Here is an 8,695-nt window from a genome sequence, read left to right as displayed (position 1 = left end):
AGGTGGCAGGCGGAGATACCCAAGCGGTTATCCGTACAAACGATTTCTGTTAATCTTGACCCGTGAAGTCAGGTGGCAAGCGGGGATACCTTATGGTTATCCACACCTTTTGTCAACCAGAGGCAAACGAGTCCATTGACGTGTAGAGACTAACGTCGTCTTCTGCACCTTTTGTCAACCAGAGGCAAGCGAGCCCATTAACACGCGGAGACTAACGTCGTCTTTTGCACCTTTTGTCATCCAGAGACGGCGAGTCCGATGACATGTGGAGATACCCAAGCGGTTATCCGTACAAACGATTTCTGTTAATCCTGACCCGTGAAGTCAGGTGGCAGACGGAGATACCCAAGCGGTTATCCGTACAAACAATTTCTGTTAATCTTGACCCGTGAAGTCAGGTGGCAGGCGGGGGTACCTTATGGTTTTCCACACCTTTTGTCAACCAGAGGCAAATGAGCCCGTTGACGTGCAGAGACTAACGTCGTCTTCTGCACCTTTTGTCAACCAAAGGCAAGCGAGCCTATTGACACGCAGAGACAAACATCATCTTCTGCACCTTTTGTCATCCAGAGACGGGGAGTCCGATGACATGCAGAGATACCCAAGCGGTTATCCGTACAAACGATTTCCGTTAATCCTGACCTGTGAAGTCATGTGGCAGGTGGAGATACCCAAGCGGTTATCCATACAAACAATTTCTGTTAATCTTGACCTGTGAAGTCAGGTGGCAGGCGGAGATACCCAAGCGGTTATTCGTACAAACAATTTCTGTTAATCTTGACCCGTGAAGTCAAGTAGCAGGCGGAGATACCCAAGCGGTTATTCGTACAAACGATTTCTATTAATCCTAACCCGTGAAGTCAGGTGGAAAGCGGGGGTACCTTATGGTTATCCGCACCTTTTGTCAACTAGAGGCAAACGACCTCGTTTAACACGCAGAGACTAACGTCGTCTTCTGCACCTTTGTCATCCAGAGACGGCGAGTTCGATGACATGCGGGGGATACCTTATGGTTATCCGCACCTTTCGTCAACCAAGACGAACGAGGTCGATGGTATCGGGATGATGTTGGTCGTCCGATTCTAATTATTTTGAAAATCTTTGCAGGTTTTACTTTCGTCATCCAGAGACATTCAAGTCCGGTGACGCGCAAGATTTTTCTCTGCTAGGCAAGGACGATCGAGTTCGACAACATGTGGAAACCTCATGGTTATCATGTTTTATCGCTTTCAAGGCATGGAAGTTTTGCTGACGCTCCTCAGAGGGGCAACTGCCATACCCTAATTTTGTCCGGGGACCATTATTTGTTGGCATGCGACCTTCGCTTGACCACCTCAAAATGTTTAACACCCATCGTTGTGTAATCCGTAAAGTCTCGCAACATTCCAGAATTCAAAACAAACATTGTTGTGCAATCCGTAAAGTTCCGCAACATTCTAGAAGTCAAAAAGAGCATTGTTGCGTAATCCGTAAAGTCCCGCAACATTTCGGAGGGCAAAAAGAGTATCGTTGCGTAATCCATAAAGTTTCGAGATGTTTCGGGAAGAAACCGGTCAACAACACGAAAATGGGAGTGTATTTAGCAAAGTGGGGTGTGTGTAAATAAACATGAGTGTATTTAGCAAGAGGGGGGGTGAACTTATCAAGATCCTCCACGTTTTGTTGAAAAATGGTTTTCGGGGCTTCTGTAATGCTTCCATAAAATTTCCAAAAACCTTGGGTAAACATATTTCACTTGATATTGGTGAAAGGGAAGAGGAAAAAGAATTAAAGCAAGTCCTATATGCTTCCGTAAAATTTCCGAAAACCTTGGGTAGGCATATTTCACTTGATATTAGTGAAAGGGAAGAGGAAAAAGAAGAAAATAAAGTCCTATATACTTCCGTAACTTTTCCATAAATTACGAAAAGGGGGGGTGTACTTATCAATATGGGGGTGTACTTATCAATATGGGGGTGCAAATAGAAATTTTCAAATTTCGAATATGGGTCCTTCCAAAATATTTTGGAAGCTGGGTTACTTAAGAAGAAAGCAACCCAACTCGCCTGGGCGAGCTGGGCGGCAACCTCTTCCCCCCTTTTCCTATAAATAGGCGAAGGGAGGCTATTCCAAAGGGTCCCTAACCCCCTTGGCTATGCATTTCAGCTGTTTTCCGTTAAGAAAATCCAAGCCGAGGTGCTTCCGTAACGCTTCCGTGAAGGTTTTCCGCCGTTCTTCATCCGTTCTTCGTTCGTTCTTCGTTCTTCAACCGGTAAGTTTTCGAATCCAAGACTTTCAATTCATTTTTTGTTTTGTTGGCTTTCATCTTTATTTCGTTCACTTTCGATTTTCTTTTCTTCTGTTTTTAACGTGCTTTAACCGTTTATTTAAGCCGTTATCTTGCCTAATAAATGATAAAATGAATTTCAACCGATCATTTGCATTGTAATCTCGTTTAATCACTGTTAAAGCAAAATGTAACCGATCGTTCACACTGTAACCACGGTTAAACCAAAAAAAGGAAAAATAATAATAAAATAATCAAAATATCTTGAAATAATAATAATAAAATAATCAAAATATCTTTGAATAAAATAATCAAAAAAATCAATCAGACGTTTTTCTTTGGAAGTTTCCTTGAATGAATTGACTAATAACTAAAGTGAAACTAAGGCTAAAATCAACTCACAAATCAAGCTTTGTTCGCAAAAATCACTAAAAACCGTTTTAAGGTCCAACGCCTTAAATGATCCTCTTTGCTTTTATCGGTTAACATGGACCGTTGAAAAGCATAAAATCAACATGTAACTTTATCGCTTTTGCAAGAACTACGTAGGTCTGATTTCCTCATCGCAATTGAGGATACGTAGGAGCAAAAATCCCGCTTTTGTCGACCACCCCAAGAGATCGTTAATGGTCCAATGCCTTAACATTTATCTCCTTTCAAAAATCAAGAGATCGTTAATGGTCCAACGCCTTAACGTTTCTCTCCTTTCAAAACCAAGAGATCATTAATGGTCCAATGCCTTAATGTTTCTCTCCTTTCAAAAGAATCAAAAGATCGTTTAATGGTCCAATGCCTTAAACGACTCTTGTTCGGTTAAAATCGATCTTGCGGAAAAAGATCAAAACAACTTAACCAACGTTTAGTTCTGAAAGAACTATGTCGGTCTGATTTTCTCATTGCAATTGAAGATACGTAGGAGCGAGGGAAACACCCTTGTCGACCACAAAAAGATAAAAAATAGAAAAGACCGATAAAAACCATAATAACATAAAAAAGGGAAAATAAAACAAATTGAAGACATGATATTGCACATTTGATTAAAGGCTGCCGTCCCTTGTGACGGACGCGTGGGGTGCTAATATCTTCCCCGTGCGTAAAAAAAACTCCCGAACCTTTCACGATTAAAGTTCGTAGACCACACCTTTTCCGGTTTTTTTGACGTTTTCCTCAAATAAACGTTGGTGGCGACTCCGCGCGCCTTCCTCCCTTGGAAGACGCACTCGTGAGCCCCGCGTTGCCCTCCCGTCGAAAGGTAGGTTGCGACAGACCCCAATAAAAAGGTGGAAGAGCTCTAATCTAAGTAAAGATTGTCTTCCAATATTTAGCTAGGCCTTAATGACGAATTTTAAACCATGCAGAGATAACTTAAAACATAATAGTTTTCCTTAAAAGATAGATAACTTAAAATAGAGTATCAAGTAATTTGAAATCAAATCCAATTTGTGATCACAAATGCAAGTTCATAAGAATAACATGGTAAATTGGTGAACAAGAAAACAAAAAATATACGCATATAAACTTATTCAAGTTTGTGCACCTGTCTCAGACGAACCACATTGCGACCATTTTGCCCGTATACACAATCAATAGTATCATCAAGAACCACAATTTCGATTGCCATATTAGTCACGATAGCATATTTACTTCCACTGTAGACCAAAAAAAAGAACAATAAGAAGAAATTGACAGTTGCCAGTTTTCACATTCTATTTTATATGTTAAACTGACTATTTCCATAATTATTTTTTGAAACCATGTTCTTGTTAACTACAATTTCACCTCAAAGCAAGGATTTCAAATAAGAGCAGATGAGCAATGACCCAAGGAAAACAATGTCAAATCTAATAGTATATACCAGTCAAGTATAACGGTTAATCAATGGACTGATAGAGCATAAATAAAATATTATGTTGAATGCACAAATCACAAACAATACAACAATACACATGCTATCCTCTAGACAAAGGTCTAACGAAGAAAGTATTTTTTGTCCACAAATAACAACACCAGCCTAATAACACACCCTACTATCAAACATATCCTAATACACAACTTCCATATTCTATATTCTATGCATAACTGTCACCAAGGTAGTTTCTAATTCTAATACAGAATAACTACAGAACAGCTAATCACCAAGGTATTTTCTATTAAATATTTTAATAATAGATTATTTTTCTTCTACCTAGAATTTCCAACGTGACTATTTATAATTATTAGTTCTCATCAGAGAGAGTACTTACAATGCAAGGTACAATACCACTAAATATTCTTGAGTTCCGGAAAAAGCAGGCACCCTCAATATTACAAAAGAGGTTTAAAGACACAAACATGGCTTTGATAGGGTAGCATAACTTATTGTATGATTGAAAATATTATAAGATGACACAAATAAGCAACTACTCAAGAACATGATTGGAAAATGTGAAGGGATGTGTATACCACAGACATCTACATCCATTACATTACACCATAAATAGCTATCAATGTAATTAAAATCTCAAAATTTTAGATAACAAGAAAACAAATATATAGATTTGCAATTTGGATTAAAACAAGTTTTTGCAACCAGGGGTATGAAAAGATTTACCCCTAAATGATTATTAATTTAAAATTTAAAATTTACTCCTAAATGGTGAATTTTAAAAATAATTATCCCCAATCAGTACTTTGTCCTCAAGGGACATATATTGCCAATAAAGGTGAGATTGGATATTTGTGAGGTGCTTCCTCCAATGGAATGGAAATATTGCAAGTTTAATGCATAAAATTTGGTAAGTTGAAAATTACTTCAAAAATAAAAAAGAAAAAAGGTAATTGAATGTAGCAAAGCAATAATTATGTAATTTTCTTTATAATTTTTTACTTTTTATATAGATTTTCCCTTTATATTTAATTCTTATCTGTTTGTGTTGATGTATATAGAGCATTTGTCTTGAGTTGAAAAAATATCATGTTTTCTTTTAGAAAAATATTTATATTTATTTAGTTATCCAAAAAGTAAAATTTTAATTATTTATTTTTAGGGGATTTTAAAATTTATAGTTGGTTTTAATGTCTGCTGTTAAGGGGTTTTAAATATCTAGTAAAAAAATATTAAAGGTTTTTAATTTTTTTTTACAGTTTTATGGATGTTTTCCCTTTGTAGTTTGTATCCATAATAATCTATTATATAAATCTATAATTTATCTATAATATATTAAATTTATTTTTGAAATCTATATCTTTTCGCTAAAATTCCTATCATTCTGCCATTATTAATATACCACATCAACAAAATTATTTTGTCATGAAAGTTAACTCTGTTAATTAAATTAGTCATTATTTACTAACATTTTTTTAGCTTTAATTTAGTTAAAATTTTCAAAAACTTAATTAAACATTTTTCCCACAATTATATGGAATTTAATTCCCTTAATTAAATTAGCCACGATTTACTAACATTTTTTTAGCCATAATTTAATTAAATGTTTCAAACTCTTGTTTAAACGTTTATGGTATTCTTCTTCCTCTTTCAATCTTAAATAAACATTTTTTATTGGTTATTTATTGACAACATAATCAGTCTTATTTAATGACATTTGATTTACATAATTTTTGTTTGATTAGTATGCCGAATGAGGAGAAAATGTCTTTTTGGTTTATATGCAATTTAATGGTGTAACGGTGTCTTCTCATTTTCTAAGTCATCTCCCGTGTCTAATGAACAAAAACTCAATTTTTGTTAGTTTAAAAACTTACCTTAGAGTTTATCTCCTGTCTCTCAAATTCTTTATTAGCAAAGTTTATGCCCTTAAATCTCACACTTACAAACTACATTCTTCAAATACTTTTAAACCTCAATATTTACTTCTAAAATTCTTTCAATCCCTCTTTTCAATTTCTCTTCTCCTAGCAAGTCCTTTCCTATTGTGGAAGAGGGCATTATAAAAGTTTGTTATGAAAATGACTAACGTGCGAAGCATGTGATGGAAAAAAGATGATTGTGACAGTGGGAAAGTGTAGGAGACGTTGTAGTCGGTGAACCCTCTATGGAGAAAGTGTTTGATTTATTATTTATAATTTCTTTTTAATTTTATGTAGCTTGTATAGGTCAGCTTATCTTGCATTTTTTAAATGTATATTTTTAGTAAGTTTTGAAACTATTGTCGCCATAGTATTGTGCTCAGTCAATCAACTCTTTTGGGGGATAGTCTTGGGTGTACTCATTCTTTTTATAACAATTATCAATTAGATTATTTAGCCTAACTAGCTTTTCAGTTTTTTCTTCTTTTCGTATAAGCAAAATTATAATTTTAGTCCTCCTAATTGTTTCTAATTTTAATTTTAGTCCCCTTTAATTTTATTCACAAATTTAGTTCCCCATTTATGTCCAATCCCATAAATTTGATCCCCAAACCCAAATTTAAACGTTGACTATTACAGACGAACATTGACTGCAACGTGTTACATTATGATTGGACCATAAATAGGTGTGTCATTTTAATCGAGTGTAGTAATTTTTTTTTACCCCAACCCTAAAAGCTTATCGGAAAACCCCTAAACATTGAGTTTGGTCTTCTGAAAATCCCTATCTTCTTTGTCAGTCGAGGTTCCAAGGAAGAATCCTAGGATCCTGGAAGTGCATAGGAGCTGCTCGATGTGCTTCGTGAGCCATCGGACCTAGGACGAGTGTTCCCATGATGTCGGGTCAATGTTGTGTCAGAAATTGGAGAGGTTGAGGTAGTTTTTGCCGCCTACGTAGGGGTACACGGAGAGCTGGTCTTGGAGGATGAAGTTGTTGTGGTAGATGATGTGGTGGAGGGCAATCATGCACTTTAGGGCACGACGATGTTGTTGGTCCCCTGAAGGTGGTCCATTAGGACCAATACAGTAGCCGAGGTGGTGGCGCGTGAGCCGTCGCCAAAGGAGAGGAGCATGGCTAGAGGCTTGCGTGTGAGGGGCGTGGAGGAATCGTGGCTCGTGGCGCGTAGAAGGAAGAGTGTGGTGCATTTGGAGAGTAGCACCGCCTTGCTCTGTGATGCTTTGTCCTTGATTATCCGAATTATATGCGTGAGTTTTTTCATGCTTGATTTTTTCGTGAGTTCAAAGATAAACACAATCACTAGTCACTACTCGCGCATGGTGTTTGAAGAATTTGATGCTAGAAAGTTGAAAAAAGGGAGTGTTTGGCGTTGGGCCTGCGAAATGAAATTAAAGGCAATGTAGTTAGCTGTCCTTATCTTTTAGGGATTTTTTTTGAAAAGCTTTTAGGGTTGGGGTACAAAAAAATTACCACACTCGATTAAAATGGTGCACCTGTGTATGGTCCAATCAAAACGTCACACGTAATAGTCAACGTTCGTTTGTAACAGTCAACGCCTAAATCTAGACTTGAGTACCAAGTTTACGAGATTGGACATAAATAGGAGACTAAATTCGTGAATAAATTTAAAAGAAGACTAAAATTGAAATTAAAGACAACTAGGGAGAGCAAATTTACAATTTTACTTTTAGTATAAGCACTCCCAGTTAGCATCTACATGGAAACTTTTGTATTACACAATCACTTCCAATTGTTGTAGAAGTTTCTTATTCTTTATTATATCGGTTCGATATTTTTATCTTAAAAGCAATCTTTCTGTAGGTTTTACGTGTGCTATTTTTTTTCATTTTATTTCAATATCTAATATCCTATTCATAATCAATTTGATAATTGAAATATGTAATTGTAATGTAAAAAACATTCTTATAGTTGACGCAAGATGATGGTGTGGTGGAAAGTTTGTTTGTCATTGTTTCAAGTAGTTGATGGACAAGATGTAACAGAAAATTCTGTTTTGTAGAGTCAGGAGTTTTAACAGACAAACAACATAAGTTTGAAAGTTTTATACGTGTCCTTTTAAAAATTTTTTACAGCAGCAGTTTGTGGAGATTCGACTTTATCTCAAAAGTTTGATGTAATTAAATGACACATAAAGGAAATAGCCGCTGGGATAGTTTAAGCCTGCAAGGAACAATTGGTTGCAATGTGTTAATAGAATCTTTTATGCATTTTGGAGGGCTTCTATTTGTATGTTGGGATCAATTAAACTAACATGCTGCTAATATAAGTTTTCAATAAGTATTTTGGGGTTGTTATGTTTGGCTAATAAAAAATAAAAAAAACTCAATAATCAATTATATTAATTTAATTTGGCTAATTTTAGATAATAACATTGATAATAAAAATTGATAATTTGGAGAATGAGTCTATCGTTGTCCTTTGTCAATTGGAGATGTATTTTCCTTCATCATTTTTTGGCATAATGGTTCACTTAATTGTTCATCTCATGAGGGAGATCCAATTGTGTGGTCTTATTTTTTTTACGGTGGATGTATCCAGTTGAGCGGTACACGAAGGTCTTAAAGGGTTATACTAAGAATCAATACCGACCAAAAGCTTCCATT

General features: G+C 35.8%; 1 pseudogene; it reads right to left on the bottom strand.

Annotated features, from left to right (window-relative positions):
- Window positions 1-6,805: 6,805 nt before the first annotated feature.
- Window positions 6,806-7,332, bottom strand: LOC114416095 (annotated as a pseudogene).
- Between the last annotated feature and the right edge of the window lie 1,363 nt (window positions 7,333-8,695).

The sequence above is a fragment of the Glycine soja genome, chromosome 6, assembly GCF_004193775.1.
Source record: "Glycine soja cultivar W05 chromosome 6, ASM419377v2, whole genome shotgun sequence".
Classification (NCBI taxonomy): Eukaryota; Viridiplantae; Streptophyta; class Magnoliopsida; order Fabales; family Fabaceae; genus Glycine; species Glycine soja.
The sequence above is the reverse complement of the archived record's forward strand: the minus strand, read 5'-3'. Positions and strand labels throughout refer to the sequence as shown.